General features: G+C 42.8%; 1 long non-coding RNA gene across 1 annotated transcript; it reads right to left on the bottom strand.

Moving 5' to 3' along the window:
* Window positions 1–2,754: 2,754 nt before the first annotated feature.
* On the bottom strand, window positions 2,755–7,643 carry LOC131940973 (uncharacterized). The gene is made up of 3 exons (XR_009386600.1): window positions 7,399–7,643; window positions 3,144–3,265; window positions 2,755–2,839 (listed from the first exon to the last, which is right to left on the bottom strand). It is a non-coding gene; the product is annotated as an uncharacterized LOC131940973 (long non-coding RNA).
* Window positions 7,644–13,932: the final 6,289 nt, after the last annotated feature.

Here is a 13,932-nt window from a genome sequence, read left to right as displayed (position 1 = left end):
TCAAAATGTTTAATGTTTACATCCAATAGTATAATGTTTACACCAAAAAGTTTAATGTTTACACCATAAATTATAATGTTTAAATAAATAAGCTTAATGTTTAACCAAACAGTTTAATATTTACATATCTACAATAGAAAATACCCTGGTTTTCGCAAACTGAGTAGGTAGCTAATAAAAGCAACTTGAAAAACATAAAGAAATAGTTCTTTGATTGTGTAGGCTATCGAGTGAGTGGAGTTCATTTAGTATTTGTGGGTGGAGTTAGTTCTTTGATTGAGTATTTCTGGGAGAAGTTAGTTCTTTGATTGAGTATTTAAGGGAGGAGTTCGTTCTTTGATTGAGTATTTGAGGGAGGAGTTCGTTCTTTGATTGAGTATTTGTGGGTGGAGTTTGTTCTTTGATTGAGTATTTGAGGGTGGAGTTAGTTCTTTGAGTATTTCTGGGAGAAGTTAGTTCTTTGATTGAGTATTTGAGGAAGGAGTTCGTTCTTTGATTGAGTATTTGTGGGTGGAGTTTGTTCTTTGATTGAGTATTTGAGGGTGGAGTTAGTTCTTTGAGTATTTCTGGGAGAAGTTAGTTCTTTGATTGAGTATTTGAGGAAGGAGTTCGTTCTTTGATTGAGTATTTGTGGGTGGAGTTTGTTCTTTGATTGAGTATTTGAGGGTGGAGTTAGTTCTTTGAGTATTTCTGGGAGAAGTTAGTTCTTTGATTGAGTATTTGAGGAAGGAGTTCGTTCTTTGATTGAGTATTTGTGGGTGGAGTTTGTTCTTTGATTGAGTATTTGTGGGTGGAGTTTGTTCTTTGATAGATTATTTGTGGGTGGAGTTCATAGAGTATAAATGTAGGGGTGTTTAAACCCGCACCATCGTAATAAACGACAAAAATGAATTATCCGTGAGTGAGACATTTTGAAAAAAAAAAGTTAAATTTAAAAAAAAATTGACAGTTAAAAATTTAACTGATAAGTGAGACCAAGAGACAGAAAATAAAATTTTACAGTATCCAGTTTTAACGAGATATTATGCCCATTAAAAAAAACATTTTAAAAAGTCATAAAGCCAATCAAACAGACAAAACGTCTGACAGAGACAAAAGGCCACCACCTTTCCCCCCAAAATCAGATCCAAAGCCTCTCGATGAGACATATAAACCCAGAGGCGTAGCGAGGGGGTGGGGGCGGGGGGGGGGTATATATGTCCCCGGGCGCCGACCTAAGGGGGCGCCAAAATGGGTTGGAAAAACAAATAAAAATATCACTTTAGCTGCAGTTTTGCATTGTAGATATAAAAAAATATAAGGGGAGGGGTGTGCAAATGGGAAGTTTGGGGGGGGGTGCAAATGGAAAGTTTGAGGGGGGGGGTGGAAATAGAGAATTGAATGGTTGTTCCCGAGGGGGGCGCCAAATAGACAGTTTGTCCCCGGGCGCCGGGAAGGGTCGCTACGCCTCTGTATAAACCCCATCAACTTACGCGTAACCAGCCCCAGTCTTGCCTTGGCCATCCTTGGCGCTACTATGGACATGGTTGCACCAGCCGAACTTCTTGTCGGGGATGTAGATCGCTGCCCCGCTGGTGCCCGGGCACGTGGGGGCATCATACGTGTAGATAGAGTAACCACTGCTGGTAATTGTCACCTTATCCGTCCACTGGCGGATGGACACCTTCTTGGCTTTTCCGTGCGGGTGGGACACCACAATGACCAATCTGCTGACGGGGCCGCTGACCTTGAACTTTTCTCTGACTTTCAAGGTCAGGTTCTTGTATCGGGCCGCGCCATCGCGCAGCTTCCCGGCAAGGCGAGGGTCGTGGGTGACGCAGCAGAGGTTGAACCTGTCGCCCTTGTCCGTCTTCCCGTGAGCGCTGATCCCCACGCCTTCAATATCAAATTTGGCGCAGGTCCTCGTGTCGCTATCGTACCCCACTGTACAAGTTGTCTGTCTCGCCTCCTCTATGTCGTACACCAGGTGTGTGGCTGTGACCACGCCCACCTTAAACCACGTGGTCTTGGGCTGTCCGGACAGTTCACACGACTGACAAATGCAGGGCCCGTCCTGTTGCTGAGTCACATATCGGATACGCCCTGTTCCTACTCGCGTTGACATACGACCCCTGTCTTTATAATAAGGGTAAGGAATCTCCTTACCTGCGTCAAATAATTGAGGCCTGCTATTACTGACGTGGGATACTTTGACCAGGACGGTTATGTCGGCCAGGGCCTTGCTGCAGTCATATATATCCTGGTCCCTGTACCCTTCAGGGAGGCTGTGTAGGGTGTAGTCGTCGATTGGTTTAAAGCCAAAGTGACCTGGGTTCTTGGTGCAGGTCTCGTAACATTTGGTCAGCCCCGCGTCACCCTCATAGGTCGACTCGCTCTCGAACACATCTGCAACATGCCAGGTAATCTGTATAAACACACATACATACATACATACACACACGCACATACAGACACATATATACATATACACATCCACACACGCACACAACCGCGCGTTCACACTCACACACCCAACAGCACACAAACACACATGCTCGCACACAAACACTCATGCAAGAAAAGAAAAAGCAGAAAACAGAAAATTCACAAAAATCCATCTCGTTCGAGATTTATGTACGAAGCAAATCCAGAAAAAAAGAAGGCTGAAATCGTAGTCAAAGGTCTATACAGTGCATAATGTGTTAAGAAAAGCCCCCAACCTATCTATTTCAATTAATTAAGTTCTGGGATGAATCAATAAAAAAAATACTATCTCACAAAAACACGACCTACATACCATCTTTGTCAAGGGGGAAATCGTTTATTTTCCGTGTATGCCGTTCCGCTTCTTCGGGTGTCGCTGTAAGGAAGAGAAAAAACAATACAAATACAATTTCAAGAGACGTGGGCATATGCCGACCTTCTCTCTAGACATTCCGGAGAAAAGGGCACAGACCGACAGACAAAAGTCTGCAAGGCTTTCCCAAGATTCGCCCAATCATTACCAAATACTTATCTCTAGTATGTCTATCTGTCTCTCTCTCTCGTATATATATATATATATATATATATATATATATATATATATATATATATATATATATATATATATATGGGGGAGGGGTGGGGTGCATTCAAATCTATCGGATAAGTGGTAAACTTACCCCAGCAATAATCGTTGGAAGAACCGCCGCTTGCCATACGTATGTATAAGCTTTTGAGCAACTTGTGAATTGTGTTCCGCTAGCCACAAGTCATCATCTGCGAGGCTGGAGGGTCTTGGTCTCTGTGTGTGTGTAAACAGTTCCCATCAATGATGTAGGTATACAGTTGACATCAATGATGTAGGTATACAGGTAAACAGTTCACATCAATGATGTAGGTATACAGGTAAACAGTTCACATCAATGATGTAGGTATACAGGTAAACAGTTCACATCAATGATGTAGGTATACAGGTAAACAGTTCACGTCAATGATGTAGGTATACAGGTAAACAGTTCACATCAATGATGTAGGTATACATGTAAACAGTTCACAACAATGATATAGGTATACAGGTAAACAGTTCACATCAATGATGTAGGTATAAACAGCGCAACAAACAGCAGTGCACATTCCCTCACCGTAAGTCAACATACTGCCCTCAACTCAACGCAACAATAGCTCAACCACCTTTACTGCCCACATTTATCACGCTCATTACATAACAAAACTTAGGATCAAAACAGAAAGCCGTCAAAGTTCAAAGGCTGTCATTGACACAAAACGTCAACAACACAAAATATGTTCGGACAATGCCTACTGTGGAGAGGCCGACCAGAGAATAAAAAAAAAAAAAAAGTAAAGTTTCCCTTTCAAACCTGACGGTCTATGGGGCAAGTGAAGTAGAGTTCACTTGTTTCTGTGACCAGAGAATAGCCTACGGCAAAACATATGCAAAACACAATGATGTGCCTAAATTTCTTTTATAATTAACTTTTCTACTGCAAAGTGAACTAACAACACGTAGCAAAAGTTGAGATTGTTGTGTATTTTTACTTACAATTGTTATAAACTATAATGCTTTTAACGTGTATAAATAATTTATGCTATTAAAAATATAACCCATAACAATAAACATACAAAATTTTACAATTCTTAACAAATAAATCAAAATATTTCTAAAAAGATTTTTGTGACTTTTTTCTGTGACTTTATTTCTGTGACTTTATTTCTGTGACTTTTTTTCCGATAATATTTTTCCATTGTGACTTTTTTTTCTGTGACTTTTTTTTCCTAGCAAAAACTGTGACTTTTTAAAACCGGGAGTGATCTCCCCTAAACTTTCTCGAATATTCTTATATGAAACAACAGGGAATGGCAACTCGGGATATAGACATTACTTTTAATCCATTTAAAATACTTAAAATTTTAAAAATTAAATAAAATCTCAACTTTTATAAGTAGAATTAAAAAAGAATTGCGCACCAAGTGAGCGCCAAATAAAGATGTTCATAATAATGCGCAATATTATTAGTACTTAATAAATTTACATGCGTTTTTTGAGAAATCGGAAATAGCGTAAAGTAGTACTTCTGGTCAACGGAAATTACTCAAAATTTCAAAGAAGGTAGGGAATTAGATCTTTTACTTACATGTGAAATTTCATTTATCTATCTAAAATAGTACTCAAGTTATAGGCGTTTGAAAAATTCAAAGTAGAAAAAGTACCACTTCCGGTTATCGGAAATCGCTCAAAAGTTGATACGGATCTACCATTTTTATAAAATACTTATATATGAAATTTCATCAACCTAGCTGTAACGGTACTCAAGTTATCGTGTTTACACACACACAGACAGACAGACAGACAGACACACACACAGACATACGGACTAGATTGAAAAAAATATGTTTTTCCGTATCAGTGAGGTGTAAAAATCTCGATTTTTTTTTTCACGATTACAAGACTTTCTCTATACTTCGTATATACGAGAAAGTAAAAAATTATCCCCATTTCTATAAACACCCAAAATTTTAGAAATCTTACATTTGTGCTTTCTTTTGTGACTTTGTCTCCGTTTTCTTTTCATGTTACATTACCCCCCCCCCCCCCCAAAACCACCGTTTTTTGGGCCATGAATCCAAGTCAAACATCCGACGTATGTCATAACACAATGGTGACAGGTGTAACCGTGACAGGTGTAGTCCTGAGAGACGGCAACAGAGCGTGTCCATCGATCTGCTTACATGTGTAATCTACATTGTACACCTGTATCAGACGTCAACCCGTTACATCTTAGCCACGCCCGTTTCTAAAAATAGCACCCAACTCAGTTTACTCAGCCTTGATGCTCGGCACGCTGCACATCGCCGTGACCCACTTGCCCTAACCTGACACACGCTGTGTCTGACACACTCTGTGCTGAGATACAAGCATCTAGGCTACGTTTGTGTTGGGCCAACCGTGTCGATTATCATGCAGTGTTTCTTCCAGACTTTTTTCTCCGGAGGGTGGGGGGGGGGGACACTTGAAATTTTCGGGGGGGGGGGGGGGGGGGTTAGACTTTCTTCCGGGGTGGAAGGGGGGGGGGGGCGACGACGACGACACTGTTAAAAGTATATATTTTTTATATAAATTTTATTTTGTTCGGGGGGGGGGGGGGGGGGAGGCAGTAGACTTTCTTCGGCTCCGCCCCCCCCCCCCCCGATAAGATGCTTGAAGAAACTCTGTTATCCTGTTGTTTGGTGAAGTCTGTGGGGGCGTAGATTGCAGGTGTAGGGTTGACAATGCACGTGACCAGTCTAAACAGGTCATGACGCAGACGATCAACGAAGCACGAGAATTAGATTTACGGACAATAGGGTAAGGCGTAGTAGCCATAGGTTGACCCTAGTGGGGCCGGACCGAAGACGGACTGGGAAAGTTTATTAGCTGGGTTTGACATTTTAATCAGGTACCCCACAGTGTATCTTCCATACTGTTTGCTCCGGGGGGGGGGGAGAAAAGGGAAGACGAAATATTTTTTTTGGGGGGGAGCGGACTAAAATTTCCAGAGGGGTGGCGAACACTTAAAACTATACATTTTCTTTATATATTCCATTTCGTTGGGGGGGGGGGGGGGAGTAGATGCCTGGAAGAAACTCTGGTACCCCAAAACTGTGGCGACATGACACAGAAGTCAGGACAGTGAGGGTTCGAGGTCAGTTTCCCCCGTGAAAAAAGTCTGGAAGAAACACTGCATATGAGGGGCCTCGAGCAGTGTTTCTTCCAGACTTTTTTCTCAGGGGGGGGGGGCACTTGAAATTTTCGGGGGGCCGACTACTAAATTTCCGGAGGGGGAGGGGGGCAGGCACTGTCAAAAGTACATATGAGGGCCCTGGAGCTACATATGAGGGGCTCTGGAGCCACACTGAAGCCACATAAGGTGGCACTGAAGCCACATAGGGGGCCCTGGAGCCACATGTGATGGGCCTGGGCCTCAAAAGGGGGCCCTGGAGCAGCATATGAAGGCCTTGGAGCCACATAACGGAGGGCTCTAGAATGAGGGCCCTGGGGCCACTTAAGGGGGCTCTGAAGCCACATATGGGGCCCCTACAAGGGCCTAGAGCCACATATGTTAGGCATGGGGCTCAACAGGGGGCCTCGAGCCACATATGGGGCCTCTAGAATGGCCAGGAGCCACATATGTTGGGCATGTAGCCAAATACGGGGGCCCTGGAGCCATATCTGACCAACCAGCTCTATTCATATAACGTTTAGCCTAGAACTAGAGATACAGGCTTATGGTACGTCTAACCCTACAGTTCTACATTTATTCACCAGTCCCTTGTAAAAGTAATTTATATGCATACACATTTTTAACATGGTAAAATAATTTATTCAAGTATCATTCACCTACTATATACCACAGTAATGTGGTCTTATTGAACCAGCCTTACACCATACAAATGGGTTCTATTACTTACAAGTATGACAGTTTATATACATATTTCCTTGTATCCCCATAAATTATGTAACACTATACTCTCAGTCGGACTCATCCCCACTTGATGGTGAAAAAAATAATAATTTTGAAATGCATTTTAGTGTTGCATCTTTATTTAAAAACGTCTGTGAAGCCTTAGCTTATATTAAAAAAAATTATAAGCTAATATAAAAAAATATTTCCCTATATTAAACCAAAAATTCGAAATAGCAAAAATAAAGTTAAAAAGAATGTTAGCAAAGGCAGTGTTTAGCCTATTACTCCCCCCCCCCCCCTACCCCCGCTAAAACTATAAACAAACATCACAAACATATGAATATGTGCACAATGCCTTTGCAGTGTTCAAATAGTGCCAAATAGTCATTAATGACTAATTTCATTAATGATTAAACAATGATTATTAATAAATGTAAGAAAGTTTAAATTTACAAGGAAACCAGAGACTCACCTAGGCGTATGCACACACAGCGAATCGTCTGCTACTGGAAAGCTAGACCGTCTGCTGCTCAGGAAAATAAGATTTCCAAGAAATCAGATTTACATATCTGAACTGCTCGTCTTGACTCAGGAGCTAAAAATAGCCCTCGCGCGCTTCTGTTGTAGTCTAGTCGTCGGTGGCTTTTTCGTCGAAACAAACCTACACCCGCGGCAGGGGAGATAATGGCTACGGCCTGTGTACAACAAACGAGTTGGGCCTACACACGTGTTGGGGAAAAAAAAAGAAAAAAAAAAGAAAATGACACAGGGAGACGGCCGAAGGTACGGGCTAAAAATAGAAATGGATTTTCCCGCATTCAGTGGTGAGATGATGAAATTGAAATCTACTCCACGCTAGAAAACATTTTCCGGTGCAGCTTTATGGCCTTGACCTGTCCTACATTTGGGCGTTGTTTACGATTTGTTTATCCTCAAGAGTAGAACAGTTATTGAACAGTTGATAACAAATGTATAGTGGTTTTAAGTACTTAATATTTATACATAGATTCAGTCACAGCGACTATATTGTTTGAGTTTCCTATATAATCATACAGCCAATACAAACGTAACTGGGGTCATAAGTTGACAATTATTAAATTTCATACCAAGGTAACGCTACTCTATGTTTACAAACAACATCCACAACATAAACACCTAACATAATCCTACCAGTTTTACATTATATTAGTGCACCGCCCACACAACCAGCTCGCCCCAACACCCACACAACCCAACCCACTAACACACACACAACCCACATCTACTACTCACACAACCCACATCTACTACTATATCCACACAACCCAATCTACTACCACACCCACACAACCAATCTACTACCACACTCGACACAACCACATCTAATACCACACGCGACACAACCAATCTACAACCACACCCACACAACCCAACCCACTACCACACCCACACAACCCACTACCACACCCACACAACCCAACCCACTACCACACCCACACAACCCAATCTACTACCACACCCACACAACCCAACCCACTACCACACCACACAACCCACTACCACACTCACACAACCAAATCTACTACCAGCACTCACACAAACCCACTACCACACCCACACTACCCACTACCACACCCACACAACCCACTACCACACCCACACAACCCAATCTACTACCACGACCCACACAACCCAACCTACTACCACACCCACACAACCCCACTACCACACCCACACAACCCACTACCACACCCACACCACCCAACCTACTACCACACCCACACTACCCAACCTACTACCACACCCACAAAACCCAATCTACTACCACACCCACACAACCCAACCTACTACCACACCCACACAACCCACTACCACACCCACACAACCCACTACCACACCCACACAACCCACTACCGATCACCCACACAACCCACATGTACTACCACACCCACACAACCAATCTACTACCACACCCACACAACCCACTACCACATCCACACAACCCACCACTACACCCAAACAACCCAATCTACTACCACACCCACACAACCCACTACCACATCCACACAACCCACCACTACACCCAAACAACCCAATCTACTACTACACCCACACAACCTACTACCACACCCACACAACCCAATCTACTACTACACCCACACAACCTACTACCACACCCACACAACCCAATCTACTACTACACCCACACAACCTACTACCACCACCCACACAACCCAATCTACTACCACACCCACACAACCCAATCTACTACCACACCAACACAACCCGATCTACTACCACACCCACACAACCCGATTTACTACTACACCCACACAACTACTACCACACCCACACAACCCAATCTACTACTACACCCACACAACCCAACCTACTACCACACCCACACAACCCACCACTACACCCAAACAACCCAATCTACTACCACACCCACACAACCCACTACCACACACACAATACCCCATCTACTACCACATTCACACAACCACTACCACACCCACAACCACCCACACCCAACCCACTACCACACCCACACAACCCAACCCACTACCACACCCACACAACCCAATCTACTACCACACCCACACAACCCACTACCACACCCACACAACCCAACCTACTACCACACCCACACAACCCAATCTACTACCACACCCACACAACCCAATCTACTACCACACCCACACAACCCACTACCACACCCACACAACCCAATCTACTACCACACTCACACAACCCACTACCACACCCACACAACCCAATCTACCACTACACTAACACAACCCACTACCACACCCACACAACCCAATCTACTACCACACTCACACAACCCACTACCACACCCACACGACCCAACCCACTACCACACCCACACAACCCAATCTTCTACCACACCCACACAACCCAATCTACTACCACACCCACACAACCCACTACCACACTCACACAACCCAATCTACTACCACACCCACACAACCCACTACCACACCCACACAACCCACTACCACACCCACACAACCCACTACCACACCCACACAACCCAATCTACTACCACACCCATACAACCCAATCTACTACCACACCCACACAACCCACTACCACACCACACAACCCACTACCACACCCACACAACCCAATCTACTACCACACTCACACAACCCACTACCACACCCACACAACCCAATCTACCACTACACTAACACAACCCACTACCACACCCACACAACCCAATCTACTACCACACTCACACAACCCACTACCACACCCACACGACCCAACCCACTACCACACCCACACAACCCAATCTTCTACCACACCCACACAACCCAATCTACTACCACACCCACACAACCCACTACCACACTCACACAACCCAATCTACTACCACACCCACACAACCCACTACCACACCCACACAACCCACTACCACACCCACACAACCCACTACCACACTCACACAACTCACTACCACACCCACACAACCCACTACCACACCCACACAACCCGCTACCACACCCACACAACCCACTACCACACCCACACAACCCAATCTACTACCACACTCACACAACCCACATCTGCTCAACCTATATTTAGCGCGAGTAACACACGTCTCAGTCCAACACATCCAAGTGTGTCAGCAGAGCAGTCCATACATTGTAGACACACCCAATGTGTTTCAAACATACACTATCTAGCTACGGTCTGGTAGTTTTAAAAACATGACCAAAAATCGATAGATCGATATCAAAGGTCGGTTGGATGTCTCAAAATTACAAGATAACATTACCAAGTGGTGTGGAACGTAATGTAATTTAGACAGCCATTCTAGTCTAGTGACACGTAACACTGTATTGTGGAATCTATGACAGTTACTATGTTGTCTTTTACGCGCTAGGCCTAGTGGCCTTAAAAAACTGTTTGGTCTTATAATACAATGTGGTTAATTAATTGGCTTAGTAAAACATATCGTGGCCGTATGTCATTCTTTGGCCGTAAAACGTTTTGTGGCCTTATAACATTGTGTGGCCTTATAACATTGTGTGACCTTATAACATTGTGTGGCCTTATAACAATGGCTGGCCTTATAACAATGGGTGGCCTGTGTGGCCTTATAACATTGTGTGGCCTTATAACATTGTGTGGCCTTATAACATTGTGTGGCCTTATAACATTGTGTGGCCTTATAACACTGGGTGGCCTTATAACACTGGGTGGCCTTATAACATTGTGTGGCCTTATAACAATAGCTGGCCTTATAACATTGTGTGGCCTTATAACAATGGCTGGCCTTATAACATTGTGTGGCCTTATAACATTGTGTGGCCTTATAACAATGGGTGGCCTTATAATACTCGCCTTATAACATTGTGTGGCCTTATAACACTGGTCTTATAACACTGGGTGGCCTTATAACACCATGGCCATTTGGCCCTCTAACACTGTATAGACTACTGTATGGTGTTCTAATACCGTGTTAGCTTACAAAACCGTGTAGCGTTATACCACAATAGCGTGACCCTGTAAAATTGTTAGCTTCCCTGAATGGACACAATCACCAGCAGGATTGTTGCCACTAGGACACGTGATGCCCGGAGCATCAATCAAATGTGTCACATGACGTCATGGGCAGTGTTCCCTCTAAGCTGCGCGGCTGCGCGGCCGCGCAGTACTTTCAAATGTGCCGCGCAGACATTTTCTGACCCCGCGCACAGATTATCAGAACGTCGGGCTAGCCTGATTCACTAGAAAAAATGTGGCCAGTGGCTTGAATTAAGCGACATTTTTATTGCCTGTTTTGTTAAACGAACAGTCTTTGTGTTTTGATGCATAAACAGAAACCAAGGGGTATCATTGACTTGGGGGGGGGGGGGGGGGTGGCCTTGGTTGTCATACCACAGGTCCAGTTAATGACTTCACTCTAAACTGAGCGGGGCGGGTACCGATGTGATGTCTGGGTGACCCTCCCTCTGCTTGATTTAATGGTTTACTGACACCTAATACCGGAAAGGGATTGTGGCTACTAGCTGACCATGCAAGGTTTTATTTTCTATTGTCACTGCCCTCCCCCATCTCCCAACCACCACCCACCTCCTGATACTAAGACGGTTTACCCAAGTCAGATGTAAAATCTACTTTACTAAAGGTGGATGTCTTTTTTTCTGTTTGGTTTAAGGATTTATATACTATATATCCAATTCTTGGGATTATTACGTGCACCTGGATCGAACGGTTTCAGTATTCACAGACTGGTTAGGTAAATCAGGAATAAATGTCCACTACTGTGTGCTATTTGAAAATGTTGAAAAGAAAAATGTGTGTAACAAGCAGTACAACAATGTGGCACAAAAAAAAAGCGATAGATTCGTTTAAACTGGAATGGCTCAAAGTTATTGTAACAACCGATACGCCATATCATATAATGTTTCGGTTGAATTAGAAAGCATCTACGAATATTCAGATGAGATTGGACTGAAGTGTAAGTTCTGTGCTGCTACTACTTGTAACAAAACCAACATAAACAACGAATTGGTCACAGGAAAGCTCTGGGAATCATGGGCGCTTGACTACTGTAAACGTTAACTATTGTCTCTCGTTTACGTAGGAAATGTTGCGATTTCGTACAACAGCTCACATGGAACTGACCTTAAACGTCTGCTGGTTGAAACTTACATTGAGCGAGGAAAACTAATTGAGCAAAACGAGCGCCAGCGATAAAACGAGGATAAAGTTCGAATCCTAACGGATAATGTTCTTCTTATCATTAAGATGAACGCCTCGAAGCGGTCGGTACAACTGATTCATAACCACATGGGGAAGTATGTTTCAATACCAGACAGTTGGCGAAGTAAGAAATACGCCTTTGAGTTTGTTCAAGTAATTAACGAAGTTGTTGTAAAGAACATACTGACAGAACTTCGAGCAGCATCATTCCACACGCTTATAGTTGATGGCATAACAGTACATAAAATGCTAATCCTTTATTTTAAATTTTGTCCAGTCAATTCTGTATTCTACAAAACCGTTTTTAGTGGAATAACTCAGCTTACTGTAAGTGATGCCTTAGCTCTGGAGACAGGCGTAACAGCACTACACTGAACATTAAAGCCAAGAAAAGTGTGAGTTAAACGAAAGAATCGACACAAGGCAAACCACACAGTACATACAATCAGTCTGCGAACATTTAAATTTTAGGTTTCCAGGAGATGAACTGCAGTTTTTGTCATCTTTTTTTATGCTACAGGTTTTAGAAAATATGCATTTGAGTGTTTGGCGTCAAAGATATCAAAGAACTGTGCGTAAAGTACAAAGACGGGTTACGTACAACAAATGATCAGTTAATTACCATCCAATACAATGACTTCAAATTTCGATAAAGTGAAAAACTCAAATCTGTTTCTGTAAATTATATGTCTGAATATGCAAGATTTGTCAAAACAAATAACAAAATTTAGCTCACTGGCAAAGTTAAGTGACATTATTGTACCTTCCAAGCATGCAGTGCTGATTACGAACAAGGTTTTAGCCTTATTAACATAATAAAAGTGCAAGCACGAAATAGACTTGAAGCCACACATTTGGAGAATCTGATGCAAACTAAATTATATCTAAATGCTGGAGAGGATGTGGATTTAAACAAAGCATATAAGGTGTGGAAGCAATGCAAGGCTAGACGCGAGAAATTGCAATAAATGCCCCTGAAAGGTTAGCTAATATTTGTTTTTAAGTCAGCTTTATTAAATGTTGCATATGTTAAACTATTGCGTTTGTATTACCGTTATGGTATTAGCATTATTACCATATGACTGTCTTACTTTAACATAGTAAGTCGACCATATAACTTGTTGCCTAAGTATAACTGAAAGTTTTTATTAGTTTTTTATTTATTTTGATGGTATTCGTATCTCCATTTAATTGCATACGTTTCATAAGTCACACACATTATACTATTAATTTATCAAAATGCATGCCTTCATTATTATGCTTAATTGCAAGACTAAAAATACAT

The sequence above is a fragment of the Physella acuta genome, unplaced genomic scaffold, assembly GCF_028476545.2.
Source record: "Physella acuta isolate Inbredline_101_S28 unplaced genomic scaffold, ASM2847654v3 ptg000336l, whole genome shotgun sequence".
Lineage (NCBI taxonomy): Eukaryota > Metazoa > Mollusca > Gastropoda > Physidae > Physella > Physella acuta.
The sequence above is the reverse complement of the archived record's forward strand: the minus strand, read 5'-3'. Positions and strand labels throughout refer to the sequence as shown.